Source organism: Schistocerca americana, chromosome 6 (genome assembly GCF_021461395.2).
Source record: "Schistocerca americana isolate TAMUIC-IGC-003095 chromosome 6, iqSchAmer2.1, whole genome shotgun sequence".
NCBI lineage: Eukaryota > Metazoa > Arthropoda > Insecta > Orthoptera > Acrididae > Schistocerca > Schistocerca americana.
Genome location: NC_060124.1, coordinates 363,583,422 through 363,608,405, shown reverse-complemented (window position 1 = coordinate 363,608,405; position 24,984 = coordinate 363,583,422). Strand labels below are relative to the sequence as shown.

The window sequence follows — 24,984 nt, the reverse complement described above, 5'->3', positions numbered from 1 at the left end:
GATAGCACGGACAGATTGAGAAGTCTTTTGACGCCTGTCCTGTAGAGGTGACAGGGAATTTTTCATTATGGAAATAAATCCTTAGCATTCACGTATCCTCAACTGCATTTCCAGGTCGTAAAGCACGATCTCGCAGACGGGGCAGGTTGCACATTATAGTACTGATAGACTCCCTGCTGTCGTGGTTCTTACAATTCTTCTTTTAATGTGGCATATAGGCTCGCTGTACGTTGAGGAATGTGACCGGATGCATTGAAAACAGTGATAAACAAGTGCCTGTTTTATGTTGCATCCTTTGCGAGGAGGTCTTCATTTTGATGATAACTTGAAAAGTTGGTACCCTTAGATAGTTCACGGAAGTTGTGTGCCATTACTGACTTACAGTTCATCTCGCTAGTTCGACACCTGAGGTAGGACTGAGCAGCACACCGGAGAAGTTCAAGGGCGAAGAGCCAAGATCACGTTCAGCCGCAGTGTCAATAGCGTGTTTGTGCCATCAGCCAACGAAAGCACGACACACATCCCGCGTTACACTAATTTCCACTCGCGCGAAGGTATTTTTAATGCAATCTAGGACCACGCGAGTCAATACTGACCCTACGACCTACCTCAGAAGATAGGCAAACCTACGTTTATTGCATTTGTAGATTTAGAGATAGCTTTTAACAGTATTGACTGTACTACATTCTTTGAAATTTTGATAGCAGCGGGGATAAAATACAGGTACCGATAGATTATTTACAACTTGTACAGAAACCAGGCTGTAATTCTAACAACAAAATGAAAGTAAAGTAAAGCAGTAGTTGAGAAGGGAGTGAAACACGATGTTACTCAATCTGTACAACGAATAAGCAGTAAAGAAGAAAGGGAGAAATTTGGAAAGGCGATTAATGTTAAGGAAGAAGAAATTAAAACTTTCAGGTTTGCTGGTGACAATGTAATTCTGTCACAGACAGCATGGCAGAGCTCTCAAACGAAATGGGTACTGTCTTTAAAAACGATTATAAGATGAACATGTACAAAAGAACAGCAAGGGTAATGGAATGTACTCGAATTAAATTAGTCGATCGTGAAGGAGCTATTTTAAGAAATTTGACGCTAAAAGTAGTATATGACTTGAGCTACTTGGGCAGCAAAATAAAAGACCACAGCCGAAGTAGAGAGGATGTAGCATGCAGACTGCCAATAGCAAGAAAAAGAGGGATTTATTAACATTAAATATAATTTTAAGTGTTAGGTAATCTTTTATGAATGTGTTTATTTGGAGCGTAGTCGTGTACGCTACAGAAAAATGTTAGGTCGCGTAACTAGTGAGGAAGTAATGAATCGATTTGGCGAAGAAAGACATTTATGGCACAACACGGCTAAAAGAGCGCATCGGTTGATTGGATACATGGCTAGTTCATACGGATGTAGTGTGCAGTACTTAGGCAGAGGTGAACAGACTTGTACAGGATACACTTAAGTGAAGCGTTCCTCCAAACCGGGCTTCGGACTGAGGACCACAACAACAAAATCAACAGTCACAAGGGTAACAGGTAGAGTAATTTCTGAGAGCATTTATAGAGTAACTTTGAGAGTATTTCTCTTGGAGTATATCAGCGGCCTCCATGTAATATTTTAAAATTAAAAACCGCAATAAAATATTTATTGCGTAATGGTAGCTGATTTCGGTCAAAATGTGATTATCTTGAGACCACATTACATTATGATGGCAGGCGGTGGTGACGAACGTCAAGTACACAACTGGCCAGTAGTGTAGTTAAAATTGCTACACCAAGAAGAAATACAGATGATAAACGGGTATTCATTGGACAAGTATATTATACTAGAACTGACATGTGATTACATTTTCACGCAATTTGGGTGCACAGATCCTGAGAAATCAGTACCTAGAACGACCACCCCTGGCCGTAATAACGGCCTTGATACGCCTGGGCATTCAGTCAAACAGAGCTTGGATGGCGTGTACAGGTACAGCTGCCCATGCAGCTTCAACACGATACCACAGTTCATCAAGAGTAGTGAATGGGGTATTGTGACGAGCCAGTTGCTCGGCCACCATTGACCAGACGTTTTCAATTGGTGAGAGATCTGGAGAATGTGCTGGCCAGGGCAGCAGTCGAACATTTTCTGTATACAGAAAGTCCCGTACAGGACCTGAAACATGCGGTCGTGCATTATCCTGCTGAAATGTAGGGTTTCGCAGGGATCGAATGAAGGGTAGAGCCACGGGTCGTAACACATCTGAAATGTAACGTCCACTGTTCAAAGTGCCGTCAATGCGAACAAGAGGTGACCAAGACGTGTAACCAATGACACACCATACCATCACGCCGGGTGATACGCCAGTATGGCGATGACGAATACACGCTTCCAATGTGCGTTCACCGCCATGTCGCCAAACACGGATGCGACCATCATGATGCTGCAACAGAGCCTGGATTCATCCGAAAAAATGACGTTTTGCCGTTCGTGCACCCAGGTTCGTCGTTGAGTACACCTGTCTGTGATGCAGCGTCAAGGGTAACCGCAGCCATGGTCTCTGAGCTGATAGTCCATGCTGCTGCAAACGTCGTCGAACTGTTCGTGCAGATGGTCATTGTCTTGCAAACGTCCCCATCTGTTGCCTCAGGGATCGAGACGTGGCTGCACGATCCGTTACAGCCATGCGGATAAGATGCCTGTCATCTCGACCGCCGTTGAGATCCAGCACGGCGTTCCGTATTATCCTCCTGAACCCACCGATTCCATATTCTGCTAACAGCCATTGGATCTCGACCAACGCGAGCAGCAATGTCGCGATACGATAAACCGCAATCGCGATAGGCTAGTCCGACCTTTATCAAAGTCGGAAACGTCATGGTACGCATTTCTCCTCCTTACACGAGGTATCACAACAACGTTTCACCAGGCAACGCCAGTCAACTGCTGTTTGTGTATGAGAAATCGGTTGGAAACTTTCCTCATGTCAGCACGGTGTAGGTGTCGCCACCGGCGCCAACCTTGTGTGGATGCTCTGAAAAGCTAATCATCTGCATATCACAGCATCTTCTTCCTGTCGGTTAAATTTCGCGTCTGTAGCACGTCATCTTCGCGGTGTAGCAATTTTAATGGCTAGTAGTGTAGTACATCGGCACCGCCTGCCATCATGGTGTAAAATGGTCTCAAGATGATCACATTTTGACAGAAACCGGTTACCATTGTCGATAAATATTTTATTGCCATCAAGACTGGAGTCGTTGTCCGGTATTCGGGCCAAATGTGATTATCACGAGCCTGGCCGATGACACGTCAGTCGAATGAAATGTTTTCTCAGGCCAGACCTGCGGTATGTCGGTCGGGTGGGACCGTTGAAACGTAGAGCGTAGGTTAGGGGGTTAATTCAGTTTTAAAATAATAGATACTCGTAGAAGTCTACGCGGATAAGAGAAATTCTACACACACTCGCACCGTATCAGAAAGTCGCTAATCCACAAACGCAATCGCATCTGTAAGTCTTTCACCTGCACCTGCGATTATTAAAGTTTTGTGAAGCTCTTGGGGCATGCCTGAAATTATTTGTAAGTCGGTCGATGAACCTCCGTCCTAGATGACATCATGCGGCCCCCCTGCGGCAGACAGTACACGCCTAGCAAAAGGCGAGATGCATCTGCAGTGCCTGCCGTCCTTTGAGACACGCGTGACGACGCTGCCGAGGTCTGTTAAGCGGCGTCACGCAGCCGGTCGCTGACAGCCGATAATGGATGGACGGAGAGCACGGCTGGGCGTCCCGTCCTGTAGGCGCGCCACCCCGCCGTACCGTGTCCGATTTCTGCCAGAGAAACTCTCGGGGGAGCACTTTCATCCAGGGACCTCGCGTCTCACCTTACACACCGGGCGACCACCTACCGCCTCCTATTCGAGCTTTCTGTGCCCGCCTCGTTTCACGTGTCACCAATGCAGAGAAAATACAACACCAACTATCCGTGCACAGAACGCTACTAGAATTTCCACACTTTTATGGCCGTCGAGTTCGACATCTGCAAATCATTGTTATGTGCTTGCCTGGGAAAGCGTGGTCTTCCATGGAAGGGAGATACCAGACCGGTTTTCGCCGGAGGAAACCTCAGTGGGTTTAATCCGTCCTCGAAGGAGGTACATTTCGGAATTCTCGTTCGACAGATACTTCTGCTTCTCAATCTAGGGCCCTTACTAGGTAGGGCTGATAGTGGAAAAAGAGAAGATCCGAAGAAGAGCAACGCGTTTCGTCACAAATTGGTTTAGTATGCATGAAAGCGTCACGGACATGCGCATTCGGCTCCTAGAATTTCTCTCCATACTAAGTATCACGTCGCAGCCCCTGACGGACTAATATAGAAGGGAGTACAGGGCAGCGCTGCAACCTTCTGCAGGCTTTAATATCGCAAAGTTTAATATCACTTGTACTCCAGAATCATGCTGCAATTGACTTCGCTTAGTGACATAACTAAGGTTACGAAACCGTTTGTACTTTTTAAATAAAAGTAACCACACAGCTGCAGGGGTGTTCGTTACTCAACACGAAGTTGTTTAGCTGTGAATATCCGTTAAATGAACTTTTGTGTCCAAGACTGCCTAGTCCGGTAGAGAGAGAGGCTTCGTGCACTACGATGTGGTTTACTGTTACATTCCGGCAGCATCGACGCTAGCTCAGTCAACTAACGTATTGCTACATACAGTATAACTTACGAAAAGACAATGACGGTTGTGCCGGACGAAAATACACTCGCCGGTGCAGTAGTGGTTTCTTTAGTTTGCTTCGGTTGGAGATCGACTGGGACTGCTGTTGTTGTCGTCTTCAGTCCAGAGACTGGTCTGATGCAGCTCTCCATGCTACTCTACCCTGTGCAATCTTCTTCATCTCCCAGTACCTACTGAAACCTCCATCCTTCTGAATCTGCTTAGTGTATTCATCTCCTGGTCTCCCTCTACAATTTTTAGCCTCCAAGCTGCACTCCAGTACTAAATTGGTCATCCCTTCATGCCTCAGAACATGTCCTACCAACCGATCCCTTCTTCTAGTCAAGTTGTGCCACAAATTTCTCTTCTTCCAAATTCTATTCAGTATCTCCTCAGTATCTCTTCAGCATTCTTCTGTAGCATCACATTTCGAAAGTCATTATTTTCATCATGGTAGCGACAACAGCAACCGTTACAAATTGTTTCGAATGAAAAACAGCCCATAGTTGCACTAATTACATTTATTTTAAACCTTGACCATGGTTTCTGCTATAATAATATAGCCTTCTTCAGAAGTCACAGACACTAATAAATGAAAATGTCAGTCCTGCGGCTGAGTCAAGACCAAAAAAATAACTTCAACAGACATAAGCCTGTTTCGAACATAAGTAAAATTGACAAACTGCCTATTGGCTTCTGTCTCGGGCTCTTCGGCTGACGTTCATCTAATGATTTTTCTGACGTTTCGCCAGCACGAGTGGCTGGCATTGTCAAAGCTTCACCCTCCATTGCCGGTGGCGGCAATGGAGGGTGAAGCTTTGACAATGCCAGCCACTCGTGCTGGCGAAACGTCAGAAAAATCATTAGATGAACGTCAGCCGAAGAACCCGAGACAGAAGCCAATAGGCAGTTTGCCAACAAGTGGCCACGAAAGCCTTAACAATTTTGTATAAGTAAAATTACATATGTAATCTGTTCACACCTAAAGCAGTGTCAGAACACGTGAGGGCAGCTCATGCATTTGTGTGCAGATGCATTTTGGACATGAAGTGTATATTTTTGTGTTATACGAATGTGAAAAAAGGCAAAAAATGTTTCGTTTAGCTTATGCATTGTACGAACCTATTCCTTACATAGAAATTGCCACGTAGCTGAAATATACTAATTGTGTAAGACATATCGACCTTCGCCTAGTTATTCTAGACAGGTAAAGGAACAAAGGGATGACGTAATGGTTGACATATGTGGTTGCAGTTTTAAGACTTTCTCCACTAGGATCATCTTCAAGTTAAATAAGACCCGGACATAATTCACTAACCCAAATCTTAACTATGTAAATGGAGTAAACTCCTTATAAATCTTCATTAGTTTTGGACGAAGTTCAGCTGCTGGTGTCTACAACATGCAATTTTGTCACTTCAAATATTTCATTTCATCCATTAGAAGAAATCCATACGAACATAATGGGTGGCTAGGAGCCTCAAACAAACCGTGTTTACAGACTCCGATCCAACAGAAGAGAAACATGCAGCATAATAAGTGAAACGCGCATTCCCAAAATTTTCACAGTAAAGACTGAAGTGCAACAGTGTTGCAGTCTACACAATTATTCTTAAAATGAGTCTGTTTGTGAAGGTAGTCATAAGTATCAATTAAAGCCTTAAAATATAGTTACGTGATTAGTTTTTTGTTTATTAGCAGGTGCATATATCTAGCAGATACATGTCTACAACTGTGGTACACATTGAGAACACAGCGACACAGTACCCTGGGACGCCGCTAGAGTAGGAGTAGTTAAAATAAAATGGTGTTGCCCATCCTCAATTTATCAATGGAGTTTAACTATTCTACCAGTGTGCTACGGTACTGTATAATGGTTGTAAACAAACAAAATATTAATTAGGTAACTTTATTTTCGAGGTGATACTTAACGTTTTATGACAATTTCTCGCATTGTCATGTAAATACGAAAAATTTTATAATTTATTAAATAAAATTTTGAAAAAAAAACTAAGTAAGTGCGGAAAAGTACTAATGCAAAGGTCTGGGTTTCAGTTTCAGTTCAAAGGTTGGGCGGAGGCATGGGCATTCCACCTGGAGCAAAACCATTCCTAATGAAAATTGAACTCCTAACGAAATCTTGAACTCTGCTCCGGACGCTTTCATCGAGGTGTCTGAATGTCTGCGGTGGAGAAATGGCACCCAATTCGAACTCATCCCAGAGGTGTTCAGTTAGCTCCAGGTCGAGACTCTTGAACAGGCCAGTCCATTTAAGGAATGTTGTGTCCACCAACCACTGCCTCACACATGCTGCTTTACGATAGGGCGTATTGCCGTGCTGATACAAAGAATAATCGCCCTCAAACTCCTTCTCTACATACGCATTACACAACTCTGTAAAGTGTATTGATGTCCTTCAGCACTGAGCGTTTTCTTAAGCGCAATACGGAGACCACGCCCTAACCACGAGAAAGACGGTCATACCGTAGCACAACTTCCTCCGTACTTTTGACACTACACACGACGGCAGGTAGCGTTCTCAAGCTCAAAACAGGATACAGCGTTATTCATCGCTCCAAATCACTCGTTTCCAATCATCCACTATTAAGTGTCGTCGCCCTTTCACCACCTCAAGTGTCGTTTTGCACTGACTGAGGAAATTTGTGGCTTATGGGCAGTTGCTCGACTATAGTCCCCCGTTCTTCCCTCAGCACTGTCACTGTACTAGTGCACTGTCGGTAGCATTTAAGAATTCACAGGCGACTTTTTACTACCACGCTCCTCAATGCTCGACGGTCCCTGTCCGGCAGTATATGACTTCTGATCGATCTAGGCTTAGCTGTGGGCCATTCTTCGAGTTTCCACTTAAGAATTACATCAGTCGACTTTGGGCAGCCTTAGGAGGATTGAAGTGTCCCCGACGGATTTGTTAAATAGGTGCCAACCAATTGGTAGTCCCCGTTCGAGGTCACTGATCTCTCTCGATCGACCGGATCTGGTGTTAGCGCTTCTCTGCTGACAACACAGTTTTTTTAAATAGAGGTGGAGCCCCTCCACGCCCACACCGGCATGATGGCCAACACAAAAGGTCTACTGCCATCTCTGCATAAGGGTTAGTATTCACTAAAGTGAGGTGTCGCAGGATGTGGGTACTGCGATGTTTGCGTACGTCTGGTTAGGATTAACCATTAATACGCGCTCATCTGGAGATAGATTGGTCGAAATCTGACGAAGGGTAGCGGTTTGAAGGGCAGAGGAAAAAAAGTGCCAAAGCAAGAGCCAAGGGGAAAAACCTCTGCGAAAGTTAGGTTTGACATCACAGTACTACGCGCCTCATTTTATACCGCGAGTCCGGCTGTCGTGACATCTAGTGGCCAATTCCGCATTACGTAAGCGTGTCCGGACACGTTTGACCACATAGCGTGGTGTAGAAGAGGGTAAGTTATTGACTGACTCTTCGTGGCACATACGCTCACCGAATACCATGAGTAAACCTTTCTGTGACGCATAGCGCCTCTTGTAGTGACTGCTATTGGAGTTTGTTGAGCATCTTCGTAACGCAGTCGTCCTGGCCAAACGGTCCCGAAATCAAACGCATTATTGGTTCTTCCCTATATCTTCCATTAATCTTAACAATACTGTCACAATTTGCATAACGCGTAACACGGTAAGGATGAGGGCACTTTATGTCCGCCACAAAATAAAATTTTAAAAAACAAGTTTCGTGAATGAAACTTCCTGGCAGATTAAAACTGTGTGCCGGACCGAGACTCGAACTCGGGACCTTTGCCTTCCGCGGGCAAGTGCTCTACCAACTGAGCTACCCAACCACGACTCACGCCCCGTCCTCACAGCTTTAATTCCGCCAGTACCTCGTCTCCTACCTTCCAAACTTCACAGAAGCTCTCCTGTGAGTTGGTAGAGCACTTTCCCGCGAAAGGCAAAGGTCCCAAGTTCGAGTCCCGGTCCGGCACACAGTTTTAATCCGCCAGGAAGTTTCATATCAGCGCACACTCCGCTGTAGAGTGAAAATTTCATTCAAAGTTTCGTGAATGTTGTTCACTTTTATTAACAACATACTTTTTAAAAATATATTGATATGTAAGAGGAGTCTTGAACCTGAAAATATGAGTGACAGTTGTTGTAAAAAAGCAACATCCACTACTAAGACCTAAATTTTTGGGTTAAGTATGACTGGAAAACGAATACAATTACGGAATCTGGTAAAAGAAATAATTAAAAAGCTATTTTTTATTCCATAGAACAAAACACATGATTAAATTACAACATTTGCAAAAGGTAGGCATAAAGTACACCCCAACCCCACCCACCTTGGTACTGCGAGGGTTAATCCTACTTCTTAAGCGTTCCAGACTGATGGCCAGTATTCAAGAATCGGTCTGGCAAGTGTGTGGTAAGTTGTTTGTTTCTGGGATGAATTACATTTTCTTAATTTTACCTCAATGAATCGCATCCTGGCATCTTCATCGGGGCGGAAACTTTCAATCTGGTCCTCGTGCCTTCTGGAGTATAAACACTGCTGAAGCAGGCTAAAAATAGTTTTAGCACGCCAGGGATGGAACGGTGCAAAATATAGCATACAGTTCAAATTGCTCTGAGCACTATGGGACTTACGATCTGAGGTCATCAGTCCCCTAGACTTAGAACTACTTAAACCTAACTTACCTAACGACATCACACACATCCATGCCCGAGGCAGGATTCGAACCTACGACCGTAGCAGCAGTGCGGTTCCGGACTGAAGCGCCTAGAACCGCTCGGCCACATCGGCCGGCTACCATACAGTATGTGTGTGTGTGTGTGTGTGTGTGTGTGTGTGTGTGTTTTGTGGCGAAAGTGCGGTTGTATTTGATAGTCGGGAGCCCGCTGTGGCGCAGTTAACAAGTGGTCCCACATTACGTCAGACACGTACCCCGGGGCAGGCAGCCAGGCAAACGAGACACTTAGTTAGCAATTCAGGAGGCCGGCGACGCAGCGCGCAGCTGCAATAGCGCCCCGGCTGGCCTCTGATCCCTCACATTCCTAGCGAGAGAAACGTGCCGGGTCCCGATCGCCGCCCCTGTCAATTTGCAGCGCCGTCTCTATAACGCGGAAGCACAGCTCCAATCAGCGCTCGCTGCTCCCTGATAGGGGGCGTGGCCGAACGGCCGCGCTCGCCGATCGGAAGCGGACCTTCGAACTTCTGGCACTTTCTCCGCCGTTTCACCCGAGTGCGCGTCAGCACCCAGAAATTCGGTCGCGACAACTCATACCTGCAGTGATGAAGTCCGACATCGTCACGATGAAGGTATATGCGATTACGATGCTTGAAGTTATAATGTTTATACCAGTCTCTGGCAGGGAGGGTTTTTGATTTGATTTGGTTAACACTTCTAGTCAGTACTGATCATCCCTAAGATCACCCTACAAGACAGAGAAACAATACGAACACAATTATAAGCGAAAGTAGCGCACCACAGTTAGCAATATTAGCAACAATATCTGGGAACAAAGTGAGAAGAAATGCAACCTGTAACACAGGTTTGTTACCATATGACGATATAACAATGTTTCCAATGTTGTAGTCCTTTCACGTTGTAGGTAGACATTATTGCTGATAGTTTCTTATTATGTTACATAGTTTTCATATACACTATCTGATCAACATTATCCGGACACCCGTATGTAATACGGATTTGCTATTTATATGTCACGAGAGGCGCATCTGCCGTTTACACATTGAAGCGCTAATTTTTTTTGTTATTTGTGTTCTGCCTTACGCCAGGACTTGTCATGCGGGAAGCCTCGTCAAACAGGTCCATCGCATGAGCGTCTAGGGAAGTGTTTCCAGTGGTGGTTTCCCGTTGCCTTCGACTGGTGGTGATGAAAGTATAATGAGGACAACACAACACCCAGTCCCTGAGCGGAGAAAATCTCCGACCCAGGCGGGTATCGAACCCGGGTCCCTTGGCGTGACAGACCGCCGCGCTGACCACTCAGCTATCGGGGCGGACTGAAGCGCTAAAGAAACTGCTATAAGCATGCGTATTCAAATACATAGATATGTAAACAGGCAGAATACGGCGCTGCGGTCGGCAACGCCAAATACGACAACAAGTGTCTGGTGCAGTTTTTAGATCGACTACTACCGCTGCAATGGCAGGTTATCAAGAGTTAAGTGAGTTAGAACGTGGTGTTATAGTCGGAGCACGAGCGATGGGACACAGCGTTTCCGAGGTAGCGATGAAGTGGCGTTTTTCCCGTACGACCAAAAAAGGGTTAAAATGTGTGTGAAATCTTATGGGACTTAACTGCTAAGGTCATCAGTCCCTAAGCTTACACACTACTTAACCTAAATTATCCTAAGGACAAACACACACATCCACGCCCGAGGAAGGACTCGAACCTTCGCCGGGACCAGCCGCACAGTCCATGACTGCAGCGCCCTAGACCGCTCGGCTAATCCCGCGAGGCCCGTACGACCATTTCACGAGTGCACCGTGAACATCGGGATCCGGTATCCGACATCTCTGCGGCCGGAAAAAGTACCCTTGATGACTGCACGACACAAAGCTTTACGTCTCGCCTGGGCCCGTCAACACCGACATTGTACTGTTGATGACTGGAAACAAGACGAGTCTCCTTTCAGACTGTATCGAGCGGATGGAAGTGTACGGTTGGAGACAACCTCATGAGTCCATGGACCCTGCCTGTCAGCACTGCACTACTCAAACTGGTGGAGGCTCTGTAATGGTGTGGCGTCTGTGCAGTTGGAGTGATAGGGGACCCCTAATACGTCTAGATACGACTCTTGACAGGTGAGATGTACGTAAGCATCCTGTCTCATTACATGCATCCATTCACGTCCATCGTGCATTCGTACGGAATTGGATAATTTCAGCAGGACAATGCGACACCCCCCCTCGTCCAGAATCGCTACAGAGTGGCTCTAGGAACACTCTTCTGAGTTTAAACACTTACGCTGGCCACCAAACTCCCCAGACATTAACATTACTGAGCATATCTGAGGTGCCTTGGAGCGTGCTGTTGAGGAGAGATCTCCGCCCCGTCGTCCGAATTTATGGGCAGCCTTGCAGGACTCATGGTGTCAGTCCCCCCCAGCACTACTTCAGATATTAGTCGAGTCCGTGCCACGTCGTGTTGCGGGACTTCTGCGTGCTCGAGGGGACCCGTAACGATATTAGGCAGGTATACGAGTTTCTTGGCTCTTCAGTGTAAAAGGAGGCGGGGAGTATCCTGCTGTCGGTAGTATAACGGTATAAAGAATCACTCAGGAGAGCGCAGTGGACTGGTCATTGGATGTCATCTCAGTAAGAAATACTGCAGGAACATTTTAAGCGTTCTAGAGCTGCCGAAGTCGACTTTTGGTGATGTTAGTGTGAAGTGGAAACACGAAGGAACAATCACAACTACACCTAGACCAGGCACGCGCCGTATACTGACGGACACGGACCGTAGACCATTACGGAAACTGGTGTAAAAAGTCGCATGATATCAGCGGGAGGCATCACTCGTGGGCTTCAGTGTGGTATCAGCAGTCAAAGAAGCACAATGACTGTTCGTTAAAAGGGTTGGGGTACAATGAACGAGCAGCTACTCATAACCCGTACAATTCGGTACTCAGTGCTAAGCGACGAAGTGGTGTAAAAAGAGTAACGCCACCGAACAGTGGGTGATTGGAAATGAGTGTTTTGGAGTGATGAATCACGCTATAGCGTGTGGCAATCAGATGGAACGGTGGGAGTTTGGGAATGTCTGGAGAGCGTTACCGGCCATCATGTATAGCGTTAACAGTGAACTATGAAGGAGGTGGTGTTGCGGTATGGAGGTGTTTCTCGAGGTTAAGGATGGTCCCCGCACTACTCTAAACGCGGAAGGATTTGAACACATTTTACAGCAGTGTGCCGGCCATAGTGGCCGAGCGGTTCTAGGCGCTTAAGTCCGGAACCGCGCTGCTTTTACGGTCGCAGGTTCGAATCCTGCCTCGGGCATGCATGTGTGTGATGTCCTTAGGTTAGTTAGGTTTAAGTAGTTCCAAGTCTAGGGGACTGATGACCTCAGAAGTTAAGTCCCATAGTGCTTAGAGCCATTTGAACAGCACTGTGTCCTGCGTATTATAGAGGAGCAGTTCGGAGACGATGACTGTACCAGCATAAAAATGGACCGCGTCATAAAGTAGCACCTCTGAAGCATTGGTTTCAAAGACAATAACATTCCTAAAATCGACCGATCGACCGACCTGCCCAGAGTCCCCATGTGAACATAGTGGAACACCTTTGGAAAGAATCAGAACGTCAGAATGTCCACTAATACGTATGTGGATACAATTTGATCAGAGAGAGTACTTGCGAGCGCTTAGACCGAATTTCGGTACGCAGTAAGTGGGGTGGAATCCGTCAGGGTGGTCATGTCCGTAAAAAATCGTGTCAGATGCGTGCACCATACCCAGGTAGTTTGCATTTAGTATTTGAGAATGGCAGGACTTAGTAACTTTCAGCACACTTTACACATAATTTCGGACCTTTATAAAACTTTTTCTTGGTGACATCCCCCTCGATGTCTGTGGTATCGATAGCTATGATGCTACGGCGTAGGTGTAAGTTTGTAGGTTGGCACTACGACACCGACACCGACGACAGCGCCCTCTAGCCGGCGCTGTGCAGCTCTACGAGTGCCGCTCCAGATTCTGCCCATTGATTCCGAGTAGACGATCAAGCAACATTGTTCCTATTTCATAGTGGGCGAGCCACTACAGACTTTGCCTTTGTAACTTCTAGCCGATGTTAGATTTGATTGTTGTGCAGCTTCGCACCTACGTGCTCCTCTCAGCCAAAGTTAAGTTGCAATTTATGTAATCACATTCTTCCTACAGAAAAGGTGCTTTCAATTTACATGCAGTACCGAAGCATTTCACCTTTTCCTGCTCCTACCCATTTCCTACATTCAGCCTATCCTTCAGTTTACAGGGGCAGACCCACGCGCCGCCTTCCAGGCGGGATACAAAAATGTCCTTAAAGGAAAAATGTTCATCGCTTACTACAATTTCTCAGTTCATGCAGTAAAGCTTCAGCATCACGCACAACGTTTTAATTTTTTACTTCTTTGCAACTATATCGGCAGCTCATTTTTCAGACAATATCCACAGGTACCACTGAATGTAGCTACAAAATTACATCATTGTACGACACAGAATGCAGGAGGTACGATGTCGTAAACATTGAGATTGATGAAACCTTACCAGTTTTGTAAATGGGAATTCCGTTTTGTAAAGAATCGGAGGTGAGGGCTACTTCTTCTCACTAAAAGCCGAAAACAGTTTTCGGATCGGTTTTGTTATGACCGCCTTAAAATAGCTCGCCTGGAGAACTGTACGTATAGGATGTTCTAACATGTAGAAATGTCGCAGTATCTGGACAAGTCACAACTGGAAAACGTCCACCACAGCCAAACATGGTGAGTGTTTATGGTCAGAAGTCTCGATAATTATGCGAAGCCTTGTCTTCCTAAGATGTACGCTGTGTACCTTTCAGACCTCCTGAATTTCAAATGATCGCAGAAAGGAAAGTTGTGTCGTAGCCGGACACTAAACTAGGCAGGTCACCACGATACCTGTGGAACGAAGACCGACTCTAAGCCGATAGCCAAAAACGCAATAGAAAGCGACCGTTACGACTACGATAAACGTGAGACCGAATCAGTACGATGAACGAAGACCAGAATAATCTTGCACAACATCAAGCTCCAACAAGCTTACAACATCAAAATAAAAACAGAGAAATTCTGGCCATCACGTAGAGGTACCGACATTCTATCCGTGTACCGACCGTGAATGGATCAGTCAGTGAGGGGGTGGGGGGGGGGGTGGGAAGCTGACGGGAGGGGAAAATACTGGTACCCTCCACCGCACACAGTGGCTTTCGCAGTACTCGTGTACGTGTAACCGGTTACAGTCTTATTCCGGAACACGCTTCTAAACAAGAATGGCTCACACCCCATTTTACACAAACGTTTCAAACTGCTACATACATAGTCTGACAAGATTAATGAAACGCCGAGAAAGTAAGGAGGAAACGAAATGAAACGAAACGGGCTGAGAGTTATGTGATGTTCTGGAATCAGCTTCAAATGGTTCTCTACATTTACTCAGTAGCGTTCTTCGAAAAGTACGTCGCTTTCCCTCCAGCGATTCCCATCTGATTTCCCGAAGCATCTCCGTAATACTTCTGTGTTTTTCGACCCTACCGGTAACAGCACCCCGCCTCGGGATTCCTTCGATGTCTTCCTTTAATCAGACCTGGTGAGCAACCCAAACACTCGGACAGTACTCAAGAATGGGTCACACCAGTGTTCTATATGCGGTCTACTTCACAGACGAACCACACTTTCGTATAGTTCTTCCAGTAAACTGGTGTCAACCATTCGCCTTCCCCACCACAATCCTAACATGCTCGCTCCATTTCACACCACTTTGCAACATTACGCTGAGATTTTCAGTCGATCTGACTGTGTCAAGTAGCACACTATTAACGCAGTATTCGAACATTACGGGATAATTTTTACTGCTCGTCTGTATTTGCTTCCATTTTTCTACGTTTAGAGCAATCTGCCATTCATCATACCAAACAGAAATTTTATGCAAGTCGTCTTGTATCCACCTACAGTCACTCAACGACTTAACCGTACACCGCAGGACAGCCAGCAAACAACCGTTAATTGCTGTTCTTCCTGTCCGCCATATCATTTATGTACCGGGTGATCAAAAAGTCAGTATACATTTGAAAACAAAATAAATCACGGAATAATGTAGATAGAGAGGTACAAATTGACACACATGCTTAGAGTGACATGGGGTTTTATTAGAACCGGAAAAATACAAACGTTCAAAAAATTTCCGGCAGATGGCGCTTCATCTGATCAGAATAGCAATAATTAGCATAACAAAGTAAGACAAAGCAAAGATGATGTTCTTTACAGTAAATGCTCAATGTGTCCACCATCATTCCTCAACAATAGCTGTAGTCGAGGAATAATGTTGTGAACAGCACTGTAAAGCATGTCCGGAGTTATGGTGAGACATTGGCGTCAGATGTTGTCTTTCAGCATCCCTAGAGATGTCGGCCGATCACGATACACTTGCGACTTCAGGTAATCGCAAAGCCAATAATCGCACGGACTGAGGTCTGGGGACCTGGGAGGCCAAGGATGACGAAAGTGGCGGCAAGAGATCTTTCACGCGTCTAGCAAAATATGGGGTGGAGCGCCATCCTGCATAAACATCGTACGTTCCAGCAGGTGTTTATCAGCCAGGCTGGGGATGATGCGATTCTGTAACACATCGGCGTACCTCTCACCCGTCACGGTAGCAGTTTTGCTGTCCAGCGCCATCTGTCGGACATTTTGTGAACTTTTTTTTTGTTCTAATAAAACCCCATGTCATTCGAAGCATGTGTGTCAATTTTTACCTCTCTATCTACGTTATTCCGTGTTTATTAAGTTTTCAAATTTATACTGACTTTTTGATCACCCTGTATACAGAGAACAACAGCGGTCCTATCACACTTCTCTGGGACACTCCTGATGATACTCTTGTCTCTCATCTCCACTCACCGTCGAGGACAATGGGCTGGATACTGTTACTTATATGGAGCCGAGCGACCGCTACGGTCGCAGTTTCGAATCCTGCCTCGGGCATGGATGTGTGTGATGTCCTTAGGTTAGTTAGGTTTAGGTAGTTCTAAGTTCTAGGGGACTGATGAACTCAGCAGTTAATTCGCATAGTGCTCAGAGCCATTCGAACCATTTTTGAACTGTAACTTAAGCAGTCTTCTAGCGACGCACATATCTGGGAACCAATTCTATACGATCGTGTCTTCGTTACGTTTGCTTTTCGGAAACCTAGCAATATGGAATCTGCTTGTTGCCTTTCATCTACAGTTCACATGATATCATGTGAGAAAAGGGCAAACTGAGTTTCGTTGGAGCGATGCTGTCCAAAACCGTGCTGATTCGTGGACAGAAGCTTTTCGGTCTCAAGGAAATTTATTATATTCTGAGAATATGACCAAGAATCCTGCAGCACACCGATGTTAAGGATATTGGTCTGTAATTTTGCGGGTCCGTTCTTTTACCCTTCTTATATACAGGAGTCACGTGCACTTTCTTCAGTAGCTTAGGCCTTCGCGCTAGGCCAGAGATTCGAGATAAATGCACGGTATGTAATGGGCCAATGCTATTGAGTACTCTTTGTAAAACCGAACTGCTATTCCATCCGAACGTGGCGATTTATTTAGTTTCATTTCTTTCAGTTCTTTCTTTACAGCGGATATGCCTATTACTTTGTCCTCCGTACGGCAGTCTGTGTCATGGTCAGACGACGGTATAATGATTATAAAGAATCCGCCTCGATTGCAAATAGAAACCGGATGTTGACCTAGGTTTCGGCGCGGATAACTACACCTTCTTCGGAACACGCTATCACCGACCCCAGGTAATTGAAAAATGGGTTATTCACCCCCCATATTTTTAGCCTGCTTCTTGCTGTTAGTATTTTGTCTGTGCTGCGTGCATGCATTTTGACTATCCGTGGAATTTGCTATCCCACATATAGAGTTTCAGCCCATCCACGTTCTGTAATTCTATAAAATCGTCCTCGAGCTAGGACATTATATATACACACGCATTAACTTCCTGCGCCTTTGACCCGGTAATCGGATCACTTTCATAAAACATTTTATGCCAATCACATGGAAGAAGACGATTTCTCAATTTGCGCATGCGCGTTCGTTTCTGACATTCTCACAGCTTAGCTGCCCGCGCCACCTCAGTTTACGTGAGAGCCCGCGGCCCACAGAACGTTGACTGGGGTGAGGAAGCACGCTTCTGACGTTTGAGCTAAGTACAGCTGTTGACATGGTACACACTTACCGTTTATTTTACATTTTATGCGAGTCTTTTGCCCTTTTTGGCGTACTGTATTAATGTTTGTAGCTTTAGCGTGCTCCGAAGAAGGCGTGGTTATCCGTGCCGAAACCTAGGTCAACATCCGGTTTCTATTTGCAATCGAGGCGGATTCTTTATAATCATTTAATTATTCACGATTGCTGACGCGCTGCAATGTTAAAAGTTCTCCAGACGACAGTACGTTTGTACGATTTAACGATTTCTTAAACGCAAAATTTAAAACTTCAACTTTCCTTTTGTTATCTTCTACTGTCACACCAGACTCGTCAACGAGTAACCGGGTACAAGCTTTCGACCCGCTTAGCGATGCTATGTGGGACAAGAATTTTGTCGGGATCTCGGCTGGGGCCTTCGTTACGGTATCATGGAGGTAACTGTTTATGCTTTGCGCATCGATCTTTTTACATATGTACGAATCACTACTAAATTTTGCCGGTCGTCATTCGCGCATTCTCTTTTGAACTGAGAGTGAAACAGGATTTGTTTTCTCAGAATATTCCGAATTTTGTAATTACAGCATGGTGGGTCTTTTACGGCCTTAATCCAATCCAGTCTATTTAAACTTTGCCCATAATTCCTCTACGTCCATCATACTGGAACTAAACGATGTCCATTCATACTAAAAGTGTGATTCTAACATCTGCTTATCTGCTCTTACTAGCAGAAATACTCACCTAGCCTTCTTCATTGATTTATTAACTTTAGTAACCGCCGTAGCTACGATCACATCACGATTAATAATCCTTGTCTCTATACTGAAACCGTTGATAACGTCGAACCTGTTTATAGCTATTAGGTGTAAAATATTTCTATTGTGTATGGGCTGTCGAACTAGTTGTTCAAGATAACTTTCGGAGGGCGTGTTAAAAAGTACTTCTCAAGACTACCTGACAGTACCTTTGCTGTTCCAGTATGCACTCGGAGGGTTGTACTCCTACTGTATACTCCAAACGCAGCTGTTTGTGTTGTAACACTGACGCCAGCCTACGCATGGGACAGTAATTTCCTGGTCTGGCTGTTGCTACTGTCCGATCAGTGGTGCTGGATGGCACAGAACGTTGCTGTTAGTCCATTCTTTTGGCAGGCGCAAATGTGAAGCGATTACGTTGTTCTTTGTGCACAGTTAGGTGATCCTTCCTTCTAGTGATTAGACGTGGAACCTTGAGGACAATGATGCCCGTTCTCACATTCCCATGCAGTCCAATAAATGGCAACTCAAATCCGAATGAGTCACAAACGTGTATATGCACGATTCGACCAGCCAGTGAAATGGACCCCCACAATGAGGCCCCTTTCAGACTGCGTCAGGTGGTGACGACGGTGTGTCACACGAATACGCGGTATCTCCGTGTCGTTTACAGCGATAACTAACCATCCGACGCTGTTCACGTCCCTTATAACCACTACCAGGCCTGGTAACTACACTAAGCACGAACAACACTAATGCGCTCTGGTAGCCGTTGCGAGTGTCTCAAACAATTGCTACTCTAATCATTCACATACCCGCAAATGGTGTGTGCATGTTTGAAGTTACATGGATATCTGACCATGTCTTCTGAGTGCTTCATTTTTCTGTCAGGCAATGTAGATGCTTGCCAGGTCTGTGGATGTGTCGCAAGTTGGTCGCTTTTGTCCCTGATCCCCGCCCCCTGTTCTCATCAGTACACTCAGCGTGTGATTCTCGCCTCTGGGAGTTCGTCAGTACCCAGAGCTGCTTAGTAAGCATGGGGAGAACTCAACTCGTGCTTGAGTCTGTCTCCGCGCATCATACTGCGTGCATCTATCGTAGCCGCAGAAACCTTTTACTGTTCTCTTAAGTTTGCAGTGAGATCATGTAATAATCTACACATCTATATACATATTTCGCAAGGTACTGAACACGCATTGCATTGTGTACTTTGAACTACTATTACTACTCCTGTTCCACTTGCACATGAAAGCTCCTTCGTCGACTTGAGTGTTCCTCATCTACTCCAGGTACCGTTAACTGTGGCTCTGAAGGAATCAGATGTGGATGTTTCTGGTGTGAATGGATCAGCCGTCATTGTCTGACGTTCATCAGGGTACGCCCGATTGCTACTTAACAATAATAAACAACCGTTCGCTCGACGAAAGATCCGTACTCGAAGACTGGAAAGTTGCACAGGTCACACCAATATTCAAGAAAAGTAGTAGGAGTAATCCACTAAATTACAGGCCCATATCGTTAACGTCGATATGCAGCAGGATATTGGAACATATATTGTTTTCGAACATTATGAATTACTCGTACCTCGAAGAAAACAGTCTATTGACACACAGTCAACGTGGGTTTAGAAAACATCGTTCCTGTGAAACACAACTATCTCTTTATTCACATGAAATTTTCAGTGGTATTGACGAGGGATTTCAGATCGATTCAGTATTTCTGGATTTCCGGAAGGCTTGTGACACTGTACCACACAAGCGGCTCGTAGTGAAATTGCGTGCTTAGGGAACATCGTCTCAGTTATGTAACTGGATTTGTGATTTCCTGTCAGAGAGGTCACAGTTCGTAGTAATTGACGGAAAGTCATCGAGTAAAACAGAAGATATTTCAGGCGTTCCCCAAGGCAGTGTTATAGCCCCTTTGCTGTTCCTTATCTATATAAACGATTTGGGAGACAATTTGACCAGCCCTCTTCGGTTGTTTGCAGATGACGCTGTCGTTTATCGACTACTAAAGTCATCAGAAGATCAAAACAAACTGCAAAACGATTCAGAAAAGATATCTGAATGGTGCGAAAAGTGGCAGTTGACCCTAAATAACGAAAAGTGTGAGGTCATCCACATGAGTGGTAAAAGGAACTCGTTAAACTTCGGTTACACGATAAATCCGTCTAATCTAAAAGCCGTAAATTCAACTAAATACATAGGTATTACAATTACGAACAACTTAAATTGGAAGGAACACACAGAGAATGTAGTGGGGAAGGCTAACCAAAGACTGCGTTTTACTGGCAGGACACTCAGAAAATGTAACAGACCAACTAAGGAGACAGCCTACACTGCGCTTGTCCGTCCTCTTTTAGAATACTGCTGCGCGGTGTGGGATCCTTAGCAGATAGGACTGACAGAGTACATCGAAAAAGTTCAAAGAAAGGCAGCACGTTTTGTATTATCGCGAAATATGGCAGAGAGTGTCACAGAAATGATACAGGATTTGGGCTGGAAATCACTACAAGAAAGGCGTTTTTCTTTGCGACGGAATCTTCTCACGAAATTCCAATCACCATCTATCTCCTCCGAATGCGAAAATATTTTGTTGACACGGACCTACATAGGGAGGAACGATCACCACAATAAAATAAGGGAAATCAGAGCTCGTACGGAAAGATATAGGTGTTCATTCTTTCCGCGCGCTATACGAGATTGGAATAATAGAGAATTGTGAAGGTGGTTCGATGAACCCTCTGCCAGGCAATTAAATGTGATTTGCAGAGTGAGGTCATCCACACGAAGTAGATGCTTTCGTTGTCCTGATCACAATCCATCGCATGTCCTGTTTGGTATGATTCAACACATGCCAAATAGGTGGACATAGCTCTCAATGGGACCTGCAGAATCATAACAGGTTGTACAATTGAAGACAAGTTTGTAAACAGGTTGCTGTAAACAGGTTACTTGAAGTCTACTTCAATCGAATGGCCTTACCACCTCGCAGGAATAGCACCACCTGCTGTTCGAAGAGAGACATCTGCGAATGAGGAAAGAAAGACAGTGGAGCAGAAGGGAACATATCCTCTATATGGGCACGAACCGTGCCCGCAACGACTGAAGTATGGGAAGAGTTCCTTAGAACATTGACGGCCCTTGGAGCCCCTGCTGGAGAAACTAGGTTGAAAATATGGAGGGCTACAATCTTCCTTCCCCGTGGCTGGAAAAGAGTTCCAGAAACTTCACCTCCTGTCTATGGTGAGAAATGTACGACTTGCAAGACCTTGAAGAGACTGAGACCTGGAGATGGGAGAAAAAAGAATTTGATAAGATGGGGCTTCACTCATTAAGACGATATTCATTATGACTGTGGAGAAGGTCAGGTAGTTCCATAGGCTTCAATTCTGTGTCCGGCCTCCTACGGAGAAGATGAACTTTATCAACTAACAGAAAATGGATTAGATGTGGCCAAGTTTTGGGCAATGGTAATATGATAATAACTTTGTATAACATGTATGTTTCTGATGCGATAATAAATAAATAATCCCAGTTACCCAATCGGGTACCGGCGACCTACTGTTTCACGTGGAATCAGAACCACGTGTCGTTCCTGGCGACACTCGTCACATCAGAAAACTAAACGCTCTATGAAAGGCACACTGAAAACTTCCGTGATTCGACCCGCAACTACTCGGTTTCCAGGCACGCGCTTTGCCGCTAGACCACCAAGACCAACACAGAGAACAGTGGGCTTAAGGGAGCCAGGGTTAGAACTGCCCGCAATAATAGTACAAGTTGGAATATCCGGCTTGCAAATGAGTGCGTAGTTCGGCGGTTTATACATTTCTGGTTGTGAAGACATAGACTGCGAAAACATCGGCGAGTATTCTAAATAACGATGACTATAAACCGGAATTCGAGCAGCTAAGTGGCGTGGGTGTGAAGAACAAAGTGTGTTTCGTAGAGGAAAAAAGGGAAGAGGATAGAGGAATCCGTTATGACACACACCGAGGCACTGAAATGCGTTTGTGTTGTTAGAGTGTGCAGGGCAAAATTCGCTTGATTATGCCGGTGTTTTGGCTCTTCTCAGTAAAAAGTACATGGAAACGGGAAACAAAAAAAAAAAAAAAAAAATAGATTATTTCACGGGAGTGAAATGAAAGCATGGTGATAAGAAACACAGTGTCTTATGGGTGTAATTTGCAAACAAATTATCATTTTCCGGTTATTAAAGCGTAGGTAATGCAATCGGCTTTCAAATGAGGCATGTAGCATGTTTAGTAAATACGATAAATAGCAGATTCCGGTGAAGATATCTGTATTTCGTGTTATCTCTAGTTTTTTAATCTCAGCGCTGGGGTCCGCTGTAACCCGGACAGCCGGCAGCTTTCTGTGCTACGTTGTGAGCCGCTGCGCCATGTAGCCGCGCAAAAATTTGATTCGATTGTTTTGATTAACAGCTGTACCGAATGTGAGAAAACCGGAATGCAAAATAAAGTCCCGCCTCCGCACCGGCAACGTTCACGCGATCTGGATTTTCAGTGTGAAAAACCTGTCTGACCTTGGATGAGCACTGGATGACCCGTATTACTGAGCGACTAAAACGCTCCCACTTGCAGGTTTCCCACCCAACGGCTTCCGGGGGAACAAAAGAGTAGATTTCAAGTACCCCATATAATTATTTACCAAATTTGAAAAACTGTCAAAACCTACACATTAAGAAGTATAATCAGTGCATATCCCTTACGGCAGCATAACTCAGACGGGTATATTACCGAAACTGTATTTATCCAGTATTTGAGAATGAGTCTACTTACCTATTCCCAAAAATCTTATACATACACTACTGGCCATTAAAATTGCTACACCAAGAAGAAATGCAGATGATAAACGGGTATTCATTGGACAAATATATTATACTAGAACTGACTTGTGATATCATTTTCACGCAATTTGGGTGCACAGATCCTGAGAAATCAGTACCCAGAACACCCACCTCTAGCCGTAATAACGGCCTTGATACGTCTGAGCATTGAGTCAAACAGAGCTTGGATAGCGTTTACGGGTACAGCTGCCCATGCGGCTTCAACACGATACCACAGCTCATCAAGAGTAGTGACTGGCGTATTGTGACGAGCCAGTTGCTCGGCCACCATCGACCAGACGTTTTCAATTGGTTAGAGATCTGGAGAATGTGCTGGCCAAGGCAGCAGTCGAACATTTTCTGTATACAGAAAGTCCCGTACATGACCTGCAACATGCGGTCGTGCATTGTACTGCTGAAATGTAGGGTTTCGCAGGGATCGAATGAAGGGTAGAGCCACGGGTCGTAACACATCTGAAATGTAACGTCCACTGTTCAAAGTGCCGTCAATGCGAACAAGAGGTGAACGAGACGTGTAACCAATGGCACCCCATAACATCACGCCGGGTGATACGCCAGTATGGCGTTGACGAATACACGATTCCAATGTGCGTTCACCGCGATGTCGCCAAACACGGATGCGACCATCATGATGCTGTAAACAGAACCTGGCTTCATCCGAAAAAATGACGTTTTGCCATTCGTGCACCTACGTTCGTCGTTAGGTACACCATCGCAGGCGCTCCTGTCTGTGATGCAGCGTCAAGGGTAGCCGCAGCCATGGTCTAAGAGCTGATAGTCCATGCTGCTGCAAATGTCGTCTAACTGTTCGTGTAGATGGTTGTTGTCTTGCAAACGTCTCCATCTGTTGACTCAGGGATCGAGACGTGGCTGCACGATCCGTTAAGCCATGCGGATAAGATGCCTGTCATCTCGACTGCTAGTGATACGAGGCCTTTGGGATCCAGCACGGCGTTCCGTATTACCCTCCTGAACCCACCGATTTTATATTCTGCTAACCGTCATTGGATCTCGACCAACGCGAGCAGCAATGTCGCGATGCGATAAACCGCAATCGCGACAGGTTACCATCCGACCTTTATCAAAGTCGGAAACGTGATGGTTCGCATTTCTCCTCCTTACACGAGGCATCACAACAACGTTTCACCAGGCATCGCCGGTCAACTGCTGTTTGTGTATGAGAAATCGGTTGGAATCTTTCCTCATGTCAGCACGTTGTAGGTGTCGCCACCGGCGCCAACCTTGTGTTAATGCTCTGGAAAGCTAATCATTTGCATATCACAGCATCTTCTTCCTGTCGGTTAAATTTCGCGTCTGTAGCACGTCATCTTCGTGGTGTAGAAATTTTAATGGCTAGAAGCGTATTTTCAAACCTATTCGCAACTTTTTCTCACTAAAAACTCGAACAAAACAATGAAAGTAGAAAGGTTTATGGTTTACTATGGTCACACAGTTTAACTTCAGCATCACGCATGACGTTTTCATTTACTACCTTGTACTACTAATTCTATTCGCATTACACCAGGAGACAGCATCCACATATACCACTGAATGTAGTTTGTGTTGCGCCAGAATATTTTTATTGGAGGGTCACGGTTTCTCTGTTCGCCTTCTCTTATTATGTATTACAATTGAGTTTAATTTTTTTATAGATTGTGTTTATTGTGTTATATGATTATGTTGTACTAATGTTTGTATGCAAACCATAGTTGCAGATGTACATTCAGTAATCGGGGCGCCCT

The 24,984-nt window shown here is 45.2% G+C and overlaps 1 protein-coding gene and 1 non-coding gene across 4 annotated transcripts in view; both read right to left on the bottom strand.

Annotated features, from left to right (window-relative positions):
• LOC124619726 overlaps positions 1-24,984 on the bottom strand; it is an 885,033-nt gene that overhangs the window by 180,498 nt on the left and 679,551 nt on the right. The gene's annotated exons all lie outside the window — the stretch shown is intronic.
• Positions 8,457-8,531, bottom strand: Trnap-cgg. The gene has a single exon. It is a non-coding gene; the product is annotated as a tRNA-Pro (tRNA).